This window comes from Rana temporaria, chromosome 8 (genome assembly GCF_905171775.1).
Source record: "Rana temporaria chromosome 8, aRanTem1.1, whole genome shotgun sequence".
NCBI lineage: Eukaryota > Metazoa > Chordata > Amphibia > Anura > Ranidae > Rana > Rana temporaria.
The window spans coordinates 67649880-67663071 of NC_053496.1; positions in this window are offsets into that span (position 1 = coordinate 67649880).

A 13192-nucleotide genomic window follows, 5' to 3' on the forward strand; every position below is an offset into this window, starting at 1 on the left:
TTGCTTTTGGAATTGGATGTCCTGTCCATCAAGCTTGTATTTAGTGTGGTTGTCAGGTGTCCACAAACATTTGGCCTTACTATGCACAATGTCTGCTTTTGTGCTCAAGAAGGAGCTATTAGGGGATGGTAAAACGTTACTCAACCACATGTTTTTACTGCCCCCTCCCAACCCTAAGTGTAAACAAGCTCTCTAAATTGTATTCTGTTTTTCCTTTTGTTTCTTTTTCAATAATATTAAGCCCCTATGCTTGCAATATAATATTAAATGTGAATAACAAAGTACCAGGCATTCATGAAAAGTTATACAGGCTGAACTTCTATCTCAGTAGTGCTGCACAATGATTGTGCTTTACTGTTCACTCACTCTGCATTTGTTTTATTTTTATTTTTTTCCCGTTGTTCCTTTATTTATACAGTTATTATGCGTGGGTGACAATACTCACTGGGTTTATTAAGAAGCAATTGTATTACTATAGGCCTGCACTTCAAAGTACATCTCCTTTCCTTATCAATATAGCATTTGCATTTTTCGAACAGATGCAACAAAACACTTTTCAAACACTTTTATTTAACTGACCAAAGAGGAGAAAATAAGACAAGTTCATTTTCAGGGTTTACATACACATTAATAATCAAGGCTTGTCTGTCCAGCTACATCACCAGCTTTAATCAACCTGTGCTCATTTGCAATCAGTCACAGGTCTATGCAGGCCCAGACTGGGACAAAAAAAATGCCCGGGCATTTTTACACTGAGCAGCTGGGGGGGAGGCACGGCGGCAGGGGCGCTTCGTGGCAGTGGTTAATGATGGGATGTGGGGTTCCAGCACCTTGTACCTCTAGACCCCTTTACATTACACCGCACCTCTGGACCTTACAGAACACCCTGCACCTTTGGACCCCTTTACATTACACAGCACCTTGCGCCTCTGGACCCCTTTACATTACACAGCACCTTGCGCCTCTGAACCCCTTTACATTACACAGCACCGCACCTCTGGACCCCTTTACATTACATGGCACCGCACCTCTGGACCCCTTTACATTACACAGCACCCTGTACCTCTGGACCCCTTTACATTACACAGCACCCTGGTACTGTACATGACCCTTAATATTTACTAATTTTTGAAAGTTTTGCGGTGGTCAAGGGTCACCACAAGTACAAGGTTAACACTAATCACTAAACCAGAGACTGACAGCAGTAATACAGTAGCATAATCAAGAATGACCCATGTAGCTGAGGCTTTAGCATTTTATTTGCACACAGAAGATTTCTTAATATTTTTATTAGTTCAACTGAATATTGATTGCAGAGGTCAATTGAACTATGAATTCATCTCTTTATACTTAACTACATAAGGAATTGCCTTGAGATATGATGGTCTTATTATCCAAATGTTTTGTGTTTTATGTGGGTAATACATTAATGATATGGGATAATTTTTTCTAGAGTGGCTTGAAACATTTTTTTTTCCCTCTAGAAAAAAAATTAGATATATATATTTTTTTTGTTATGACATCATTTTAATAGGATCCTTCCACCAACATATGGGTATAATATAGAAAAATCTCATAATCTGTTTAAAACATTAAAATAAAGCAATCAGGGAACTGATGTATCTATTGTGAAAGCCTCATCTTGTATCAATCTGCTCAAGAGTTCAGTTGATGTTAGACTTGCCCCCTTTTGACCAAAAGCCTAGGTTCATATTGGAGCGATTTGTCAATCAAGCGATTTGAAACATCAAATCGCATGACAAGTCGCAGCCTATTGGAGGCAATGGCAATGTTTAAAATCAGTGCGACACAGATTTTGCAGTGCTGGACCGATTTGCAAAAGTAGTTCCTGCACTACTTTTTCAGATTTCAGGTGCGACTTCACAGATGTCTATCAAGTAGCACCTGAAATCGCGCTGACCTTGCTACTTTGAAATCGCGCTACATCACGGGAAGTAGTGCGATTTCAAAGTAGCATCAATGTGAACCAGGGCTTACTGTTATATTTGGCCCACTTTTGAGAATTACTCTGTTTTAAGTGATGGCATATGGCACTGAATCCAATCATGGGTTAAAGCTGCATTAAACTCCGCCTAATCTTCTTTTTTGGTTCCATCTATTTGGCTGTTTCAATGGCTGGGCTGCAATGATGTCACAGGAGTCACCATGGCACAGAGCGGGTTACGCAAATGTGGTCTGAAATGAACATGCACAGCTCAGATTACCGTACTGCTGACAGGCAGGGGGTGGCATTATGACCAAGGAGACCGCTTTAAATGTATGCATTTTGTATCTGTATCAATTCATGTATTGTCATGTATTGTTTAATTCTTGTTGAGAAAATTATCATTTCAATTGTCTGTATAGATTATTTGTATTGTTTAACTGCTTGTTGCCCATCCACCATCAAATAACGGAGGAGTGGTGCAGCTCTTGTTCTGGGTGGACATCATATGACAGCGCCACAGAGCGGCCGCTCTTGCGCACTACGAGGCGTGTAGCACGCCAATCGTGGCCGCCCTGTTTTCCTAGGACATGGCACGACCACGATCTCTGTAAAGAGCCGATAACACGTGTGTGAGTGAGTGAAAAACTTGTAAAGCGCAACACATGCAAACTGAATCGCCTCTGGGCGCTGTGTGTGGTGAGGAGTGCTGATCAGCAGTATCTCCTCGCAGGGGAGACCAGGGCAGGTAATCAGGGCACTGATCATCAGTGACCATAAATGCAGCCTATCAGTGCAGCTACATTAGTGAAGGAGAAAAATTATTTATTTACAAAATTGACTGACAGCCCCATCAGTGACACTAATCGGTGCCCATTAGTGATGCCAGTCAGTGTAGCCTTGCAGTGCCGCCTATCAATGCTCATCAGTGCCACCTATCATTGCGGCATATTGGTGCCTCCTCATAAGTGCCACTTCATCAGTGCCCATAAATGCAGCCTATCAGTGCCCATCAGTGCAGCCTCATCAGCACACATCAGTGAAAAAGAAAAATTACTTATTTACAATATTTACTGACAGAAACTAAGAAAAACATTTTTTTTCACAATTTTCTGTATTTTTTTCTTTTTTTTATAATTAAAAAATACAGCAGTGATTAAATAGCACCAAAAGAAAGCTCTATTTGTGTGATGAACATGATTAAAAATGAGTTTGGCTACAGTGTTGCATGACCGTGCAACAGCGTTGAAAGCTGAAATTGTCTGGGCAGGATAGTGCCCTGAATTATGCTGCTTATCAATCCTACATGCTAAAAATGGGCTTAGCATAATAACTATGATAATTTAAGGAAATCTAAAGTCCTGTTCTACTCTTTGGCAAACAGGTTTTCTCAGGAATTTGTTTAGATAAATTACCATTGCAATGGAAGGTGATAAAATTCCTTTGTGGTTGTGTGTTAGATTTTAAACTTGTCTGCATTTCAAAAGAGGATCTGCTTTTTAGCTAATGTTGCACCACCCATGTGAGGGCGGCTTAAAGATTCTGCACCCCACTAGTTGGCTTGACCTTGCAAGTCCTCCAATACCTCCGACACTCCTGCATGTGTGTGTGCCTCTAAATGTATTTGTTTATAACAGAAATGTCAGAACCCAAAGTAAACCAGCTAAATGTGTTTACTGGCAGACAAATCGGTAATAAAGCATTTGTAACATACAGCCGATAAGGCACCAGTAACGGGGTGGCAAAGCCAATTAAGAAATAGGTCATTATAACACTTCAAAAATATATATGTAGCACAGGTTTACTGCCAAAGTTATCATTTAAGAAAGGTATTGTTTTTAGAAAGGGTTCGGCTCCATCTAGTGGCCATTGAAACTTTATCAGGATATTTCCTTCTGGTTAAGAAAAACAGTTATGCATTGTGGGAAATGCAGGACAATGAGGAAGTACACGTGTTGTTAAATTAGGCTGGGAACTACAAACCCACAATGCCAAGCTCAGAGAACAGCCTGCTGGGTAAGCAGATAAAAGGACAGGCGTGGCCTGCTTTCTGTCTCTCTGGATGCCATTCAACAACCAGCAAGAGACCTCTGTGTGCTCAGGGCTGGGAGAGCCTGCAGCCTATAGCAAAGAGCGGATCTTTGTGAGCAGCCCTGCTAATTGAGCAGGAGAACCAGCCAGTGCTTCAGGGTTTTTGAAGCCACCTGTACTCCAGCATACCGGGAGGAGCAGCAAGGCGCAGAGGTGCCATCTACACAGACGGAGTCCACAGCCAGTTGGGATCCAGAGTGGTGAGAAGGCATTTGCCTATCCATGTAGTGACTGTACTATTGCCAAGTGATTGCCACGGTTGTGGATCTATTGCACCTGAGTTTTCTATAGCTGGATCCTGGGGTTTTCTGCTTTCTTTTCCCCCATGCTGCAAGGTCAGTACTATGCTGTTCACTCACAGAAGGAATTATTAGTGGGGATAGTTTGCAGCTAAGAAATCAATCTTACCATATTCTACAGTTATTGTTTCCTTTGCTATTTTGGATTACAAATTCGTGCACCACCTCACACCTCAGTATAACTAAACTAGCTGAAGACAAGAAAACTGGAACTGGAGGCACTTTCAATACTTTATTCCTTCACAAGTCTTTACTGCTATACAATTGTGTATCACTCTGAACTGCACCCTAGGGGGAGCCATTTAGCAACATACAGTTGGAACTTGTACTTGTATTACTGTGTTCACTGTTGCGTATTCTGCGTACAGTGGTCTGTGTGCTGAGGCCTCAGTGGGGAGGTGCTTCAATACAGATACAGTGTTGTGGATCTATTCCACTGTGCACCTGTTCACATATACCGTTATCGGGTTGCTATTGGATAGCAACAGTGTCATTATTGCTTTGAACAAATATCTCTGCCAGTACCAATCAATACTCGTGTTATTCACCTGTTATTCATACCATTCATACCATTTCTTTGTGTTATTCTTCACTATTTTTCATCATAGTAAACTTTTACAAGTTGTTCATTGATATCTTGTGTGAGTCTCTATTTACTGCCACAACTGATGAAGTGACGAAACCCAGGGTATCTGTAAATATAATATATGCTCTTTCATTATTGTGTCACTTTCTGTTGTTGGGCTCTACACTAACATTCTTAAGCAGGTGTGCCAGAGGGATTGAGACAGTTCTTGGGGTTGAGCGGCAGAGTGCAGAACCAAACAAATATTAAGCGGCTCCTATGGGGGTAGCTATATATATATATATATATATATATATATATATATATATATATATATATATATATATATATATATATATATATATATATACGTTTATGTACTATTTATTTATTTATGTGTTTTCAATAAATACTTTTCTACACCATTATTATCTTTGTGGTAGTGCCTGTAAAGTCCCACCCTAAAGGTTTCCTCTATTTTTCTGTAATGGTATTATTTGGACATCCAATCCTTTGGGCCAAACTCACTATATCTTTCTGAAACCTGGCCGGTATACTCGCCCGCCACTCCAAAAGGGCGTAGGTGCAGTCAACATCAGGCTCGGCTCTCATGCCCACAAAGTGGGCCCCTTGCTCTGGGACAACCTTCCTCAATAACTGGCGGACCTCTCTTTCAGCCCATGCCAAACCCGGGTATGGTGTGCTTGTATCCTCACTTGATTGGATGTCAGCCCAGCATTTGGAGGAATAACAGTGCCAGCCTTGGAACCAGTGATGTGTAGATCTTACCATTTGTAAATCGTGATGTGAGCGTGCATGCTGCTTATAATTTGGCTGCCAGTTTGTCTAGCGAGTGTTCAATTTACTCACAGGTTACTTTGCACAAGAAACGTATTTTCGCTGGACCACTAAAGGTGTCTTTAAAATGAGAGGTTTTTATTCATTGAATAGCACAGCTGTGGTGTTTACAGAAGAGGGACTCATAATTTTGTGTGAACTTTTCTATGAATTTCATGAATTTTTTCACTCTGCACATGGATTGATTTTTGCAGATGGATTGATTGTTGCATTTTATTAGATTTTAAGCGCTGCAATTTGTTACAACAATGAAAACCATTCCCACTCTAAGCGCGTTGCTTTTTTTTTTATCAAACATTAGGGCTCATCTTATGATCTTGCACACAGGCCCACTGATTTCATAAAACACCACTGGGTCTGTTTCAATTTGGTAAACTGTTCTATGGACAAGGGAATCCAAATTTTACGTTCTTTCTGACAACCATGGGCACGTCCTTCATACTAAAGAGGAGAGGGACACTTCCAGCTTGTTATCAACACTCAGCTCAAAGTTCAAAAGCCTGCATTTTTGATTGGTTATGGGACAGGAAGTGAAGGGAAATCGCCCCAACTGGACACAGATGGCAAGAAAAAAAAAACCTGACAAGGTTATAACCCTCCATTAAGTTTTGTTTCCTGTTAAAGCGGGATTTCACCCGCAATTTTTTTTTAAGTCAGCAGCTACAGTGTTGGTTTAATAAGGACACTTACCTGTCCTAGTCGCCCGCGATGTCGGGCCCCGACGGCGATCGCTCAGTCCTGGCGCCTCCATCCTTACTAAGGGAAACAGGCAGTGAAGCCTTTACGGCTTCACTGCCCGTTTCCTACTGCACTTGCGCGACTCGGGAGACGATTTATGAATGGACGGCTGCCTCCTGGGATTCACACAGTTCCCAGTAGACCGTGCGGCTCATTCACCAGAAGACACCGCGACAGAGGACGAGGCAGAAGATCCACCGCGGTGGAGGAAGAGGCAGAAGAGCTACTTCCACATAGCAACGCCCTTTCAGGTGAGTATAAAAAATAAAAAAAATAAAACATTTTTTTTATTTATTTTAAGATCTTTGTGGGAAAGAAAAAAAAAAGGTGGAACTCCACTTTAAAGAGGGTTCTAACCTATTCTCTGCTGGATGTAAATACCCTCAAATTAAAGCTGAATGTCTGCAGTTAAAGCACATCTTGTTTGTTTCATTTCAAATTCATTGTGGTGGTGTATAGAGCCAAAAAGATTAGAATTGTTTTGATGTCCCAATATTTATGTACCTGACTGTATGTACAATACTGTGCAGTAGTTTTAGCCAGCTGAGAAAAAGTACAATATATTTAAAATATATATAATCTAATGGTTTCTTTTTATCAATTTTACACATGCAAAGTGAACAAACAAAAGATAAATCTTTACCATATGATTGATTTTAATCTTTAAATCCCCTTTTGGCTTAAAAAAACAGCATTATTCCAAATTACACTAATAAGACAAGAAAGGAGGGTGGGATTTTAAATGAGGCCTTTACTTAGTAAATTCATGTGCCTCTATACTGTACTTGTTGCATTGTATAAGAAAAGGGCTTTAAATGAGGAACAGGGCTACAAAAGTAAAATAAATATGTAGTATATATTTATTGACATAGAATACATGAAGGAAAAAAACATAAGCTAAAGATATTGTCTGTATAAAAGACTTGGTAATTGCATGTATTCCAACATAAGACAGTAGAAAAATTGTAGATGGATAGCTACATCCTCCCTAATAAACATGTTAAACATAGAAAATATGGAGAATAAGAATTGGAAGAGGTAATGGACAAAAAACACCTCCCCAGACAAAGGTGGGTAAACTGGTAGATGATGGTGACACTTACTAATAAGACACACAGTCTTTGATTTCAGCAATATGTTTACAGTTTAAAACCCCTTTCGAATTTAAATGGAATTCGATTTGAAAATTGATTTGAAATTCAAACTCATTTTTATTTAGTTATTCAGCGAATTCGGTAAAATTTATTTGTACTGTAATTCGGAGATTCGCATACATCCGAAACTCCAAATTACGAAAATGTTTTATTCAGAACAAAACCAAACCACACATGTCTAGTTTGTGAGTGGTGTCTTTCCTAGTCCAAAGTGTAGGATGTTGGGCCACATTGTGATCTTTTTCAGGTATGAGTATAAACAACATTAAAAAAGGTATATATGTACATATATCTAAAAATCCTTTCTTCTCCCTTTTACCCCTGATTCCATTAACCTCTTGGCCTTTATTACTGCACTGTGAAATGATGTTGTCTTAACCCGATAACCTCTCTGTACAAGCCAGAAGGTGAGAGCGACAGTAATAGCAGGTGTGACTTTAGATTCAAGGCTGTGAAGAGAAAGTTAGTTGTGATCCAACTGGCAGAGCGGGGAAATTGCATCACGCGCTGACCAGGTGTACATTGCAATAAACTGTATCCATTGTATTCTTCATACAATAAAAAGTTGATGTTTGTTCAGCACTTTGTTATACTCAGAAATATTGCTTGTACCACGATGTCAGGTTTGATTGAGTGAAATATTTATGATCAGTTTAACACCTACACAGTTAGAAAAAAAACAAGACCTTTCTGAATACATTGGTGTAAACTGATCTCAGACATCCTACCAAACCTGTCATAAACGACAGTTGCCATTTACAGCTTTAGCAGCCTTCACCGCCATCTGCTTCTGCGTTCACGCAACTTCTATAAGGATCCTCAATTTATTATATCAGAGAGAGGGGATTAAATATTTAATTATGTTTTTTTTCTCAGTACTTTTGTTTTCTGTAAACAAAGATAAAAAATTTATGATATTTTGCTATGGTTTCTTCTCTGCACCTGCTGTAGCAGCATACATGAATGGCACGGAAGCTCTAACTGTTAAACATACATCTGTTTTTGCAAATTCCTTTTGGTTTATATTGCATGTCAAAATACCTGTAGGCTTAAAGTGATATTAAAGTCAAGTTTTTCCTAAATAAGCTAAAAATAACATAATTCACATGCATTTTAATATATATACACTGTATATATATATTTTTTTTTAGGTTTCCGCCTTGGAGCTTCTTTTTAATAATTGTCCCCTGGCCGTGCCATTATACTTTGTGTCCCTGTGACGCCGTGACCTATGAAGCCCCGTGTAAGTATCTTCAATGTGCGTGCTCCTGCTCTGTACTACATCTCTATGTGCAGCCATTCAGAGCATCATACAAACAGCCAGCAGGAGAGGAACACATATTTACTGTCAATCATCACTGTGGAGGAGGAGAGGTGTGGCTTTTTTTTCTGCGTTCCTCTCGTGCTGGTTGGGTATGTGGCGCTCTGAACTACAACGTAGAGGTGTAGTTCAGAGCAGAAGTGCGCATGTTACAGAGACTCGCACAGGGGGTACAAAATATAGCTAAGTGGCCAGGAGACAGTTGAAAATGGAAGCTACACGAAAGGAATTAAAATAAAATTAAAACGCATGTGAGCTATGGTATTTTTTTACTTTGATAACACTTTAAAGTGTAAGCATTCCAAAAATAATAAAAATAAGTGTGTTTTTAATGCATTGATGCTATCAGAATGCAGAAGCAAGTCTTAGGCCCCTTTCACACTAGCGGACCGATTGGATCCGGCTGTCAGTTTTGCAGGCAGACTTGATAAGACCCTTCAGTCTCCTCTATGGAGCTGCATGTCTGTTGACATCCACCAACATACGATCCAATCTTATCTCCAAAAAACAGGGGGATGGGGATCTGTTTGGTGGATTGGATGGCAGTCGAGTGTAAACAAACAGGCCATGATGCTTTGCATTGTGTGCAAATTGCATTACAAAAGCCATTAGCAGTAGTGACTATACAAGGAATAGAATTATTTAAGTTGTCACACTCACCCGCTCGCTCACTACTATTACCTGGCACTCCTTGTATTGTGCTGCACTCCACATAGTGATCTCATCAGTCAGAGCCACGTGTACGCAGGTGCAGTCTGCTGTTTCTACTGCAAGTGACACTCAACCACAGTGGCAGTGCAGAGAGAGAGGAAGTCATGAGGAACATGACTTCTCTGGTTTTCTGAGTCACTGGGGCAGTGATCCAATTTGATGCTGGCCACCTATGTGACTGGGAGCCATCTTGAGTATGGCAGAGTCTGTTTAAGGCCCTGGCCCCTGGGTTTGGCACAGATTTGAATACTGGTAGTGTAGGGACAGCTCACCCATCTGTCAGGGGCAGTATTGGCAGCAGAGAAAGGTTCAAGACAAGAAGGGAAATCTTAGGGCTCACAATTGCCTTTGACTTCTTCCCGTTTGGGTACGAGATAGCCAGGCCGCATTCTACCCCTCCAGACAGACACTGTCAGATCGGCTGATGCCTGCACTGCTACATGCTGTTGGCATTCGTGAGTGTTCCCAGTAGAGCCTTCCCCCACCAGGTTTGTTGTGAACTGTTTTTGTCTTTATTACTGTGTGTGTGTTATTGCCATCGCACTACAATTCTTCCACCCACATGCAAAGGAAGTTATGCAACGTTTCCTCTGCAGGTATGTGTGTTAACAATTTACAGCAGCAATTAATAGGGTGAGAAGTGAGAGATGCAGAACCGCTGCGATTCTGTGACAACTCGCCGGATCGGTGTGTGGTGCGCATTTGCCCTGGGCGGAGTGGTGCCCACTTTGCTCTAACACAATACATACATTGACTCTGCTTCCGCTCCCGCAGTACCGGTCCCTTTTGGCTCCCCTGCAGCTGTACTGCAGCTGAGGCAGCAGAGAAAGAAAATTAGGACTATATGTCCTCTGTCCCTTTCTCTGTCTTAAAAAAAAAGATATCAGGGGTCTGTTTCATACCACTAATGTTTCACCAAAGCCCCCCCCCCCCCCAACCCCTTCCAAACATTGAAAAAATAAACATAGGAAAGCCCTCATTTACACAAGGCATACTACGGCATACAACAATATGATGCGAGGTAGTGTTTACCCACATAGGGATGCACAGGGTTTCCATGTTTCTCCATACAGGCAGTCCCATTCATGTCAATTGGAAAGCAGTGGCTGCACAGACAGTCGCTGCTCTCAATTTGACATCCATGTGGGTGCGGGTGCATGTCCCTATACTCACACTGTCTGCATTCAGGCTTGTGAACTCGCACTTACATGGATGTCAGTTTGAGAGTAGCGATCGTGTCTCTGCAGCTGCAGCATTTCAACTGTTATGCCTGCGCAGGGATGCACGTGTTGCCAAGAGCTGGCTTTAATAGCCTGTGTTATCAGGAGACACTCTGCGACACTTTTTGCAGCGTGGTCTCTTCCCCAAAGGCCCTGACCAGGACTCTGTTGTCACATCCTGAATGCAGAGGGATTAAGACCTGAGAGTGGAGCAGAAGATCTTGGGACATGTAGTGCAAAGAGGCAGGTTTTGCACTGAGGTCGGACTGCTATAGACTAAAAGCTCCAGTCGGCTGGAGAGAGAGAGAACAGAGGCAAGGCATTCTGTGCCCTGCAACCACACGTACACATGGGTCATGTATATATACTGCAGGGAGTGGGGCATACCCTGGCTGCTTATGGCTGGTGGTGTGTAGTGGCAACTTTTTGGCAGGATAGCTTAAGTGGGTTTAGACTAGGATGTGAACACACCTGAACTCTTTCCTGTCAGCAACTGGTGTCATTGGCAGCAATAAAGCCCTCCACATTGGTGTCAGTGACCTGCAATAATAACTCCTAGCATTGGTATCAGTGGCTGCAATGAAAACCCCACAGCATTGGTGCCAGTGACAGCAATAATAACCCTCAGCACTGGTATCAGTGGGAGCAATAATAATCCCCAACATTGGTATTCGTGACCCCACTTCTAACCTTCAACATTGATGTTAGTAATTCTAACCTACAGCATTGGTGTCAGCGATTGCAATAATAACCCCTACATTGGTGTCAGTAGCAGTACAATTACCCCCCCCCCTTCACTGGTGTATGGAGAGGTATAATGTGGTGCGGTGGCAGCAGTAGTTACAGATTCTGGTTGCAGAGAACAGAACTTGTATTAAAACAGAATCCAGAAATTCACAACAGACCTGGCAGGAAGGCGTCTGAACCGGAACACTCACTGCAAATAAGAGTTGCGTGTAGCAGCGCAGGTCTCATATGTGCCGACAGTGTCTGTCTTGAGGAGCAGGACGGTGGCCTGGTTGGTCCGGATCCAAATGGAGAAGTCTTCAGGTAGGATGGTGTGTCGGTACCTTTTCCCTAATCATCAGTAACCTCTCCCTGCTGCTAGTCACTGTCCCTGTCAGGTGGGTGAGCTGTCCCAACACTACCCACACGTGAAATACGCACCGAGCCTGGGAGTCAGGGCCTTAAATAGGCTCTGCTAGACCCAAGATGGCTGCTGGAGTCACACAGGGGAACCATGTTCCTCCTGTCTTCCACCTACAGTGGAGAAAGTGGACTGCATCTGCCTACATGTTCTTAGTGGCAATGCTGTTGACCTCCCTTGCTTTGGTGGACAGAAGCAGTGCTGGTTATCTCATCTGTGCATATGCTGGTCAGTGGCAATAAATAAAACCACCATCTCACCCTGCATTCATGGTCCTTACCTGATCACATGCTCCTGCACTGCTCTTTTCTTTCCCTTCCTACCCCTCATTTAGCCAGGACCTTACCTGTACTGTCGGGCAGTGTTGGGAGGAGTAATAACTATAGGCACATGGCATTCCACTTCCAAAGTTTTGCAGATTCTTATGATGAGAGGGTGTAAAATAGAAGTATAAAGCACTGCATGCAATGGCAAGCCATGAAGATCTGCATATAGTAGAAACAGAGAGGCATACAGACTGCATCTTCTAATGAGCCATGAAGCACAGCATGTAGTATAGCGTGTTGAGGCACTTCATGTTATACCTGGGCATGAAGCTCTGGATGTAATAGGGAAGCATGACAAGCCCCCCTGTTGCTAGAGACACTCATTCTCCCAGACACATGGTCACCATTATAAAGCGTTAATGACCATAGTGGCATCTCATCAAAGAATAAGCTCCGCCAAAACGGTATCTAAATTTGGTTGCCAGTAGATTTCCACAAAAGCTTGTCCTCTATACCACTCACCGCCAATACAAGATGATCCTCCAGCAGAGAAATCTCACCAGTGAAACAATCAGAGCTATCATCACTCGCCTGACAAAGAGGTCCTGTGTGACCTCAAAACGTTGCACTATTGTGATGTTTGTTATGCATTCAATTTCTGGACGTAATTGACGATCCACGGTGTGCTGGCGAATATTTTCGTTTGTTTGATGGTTCCAGTGCCCAGCTGGTGATCGTTTCAGCACCCACCTTTTTTCTATGAGCCGTTTTCCAGGAACGTGTGCGATTGGAATATTGACTAGACAATCGGAGCTATAACATGTCATTTTGGGAATCGATCTTTAGACATCACTTTTGGCTGGAATGACCCTATTTA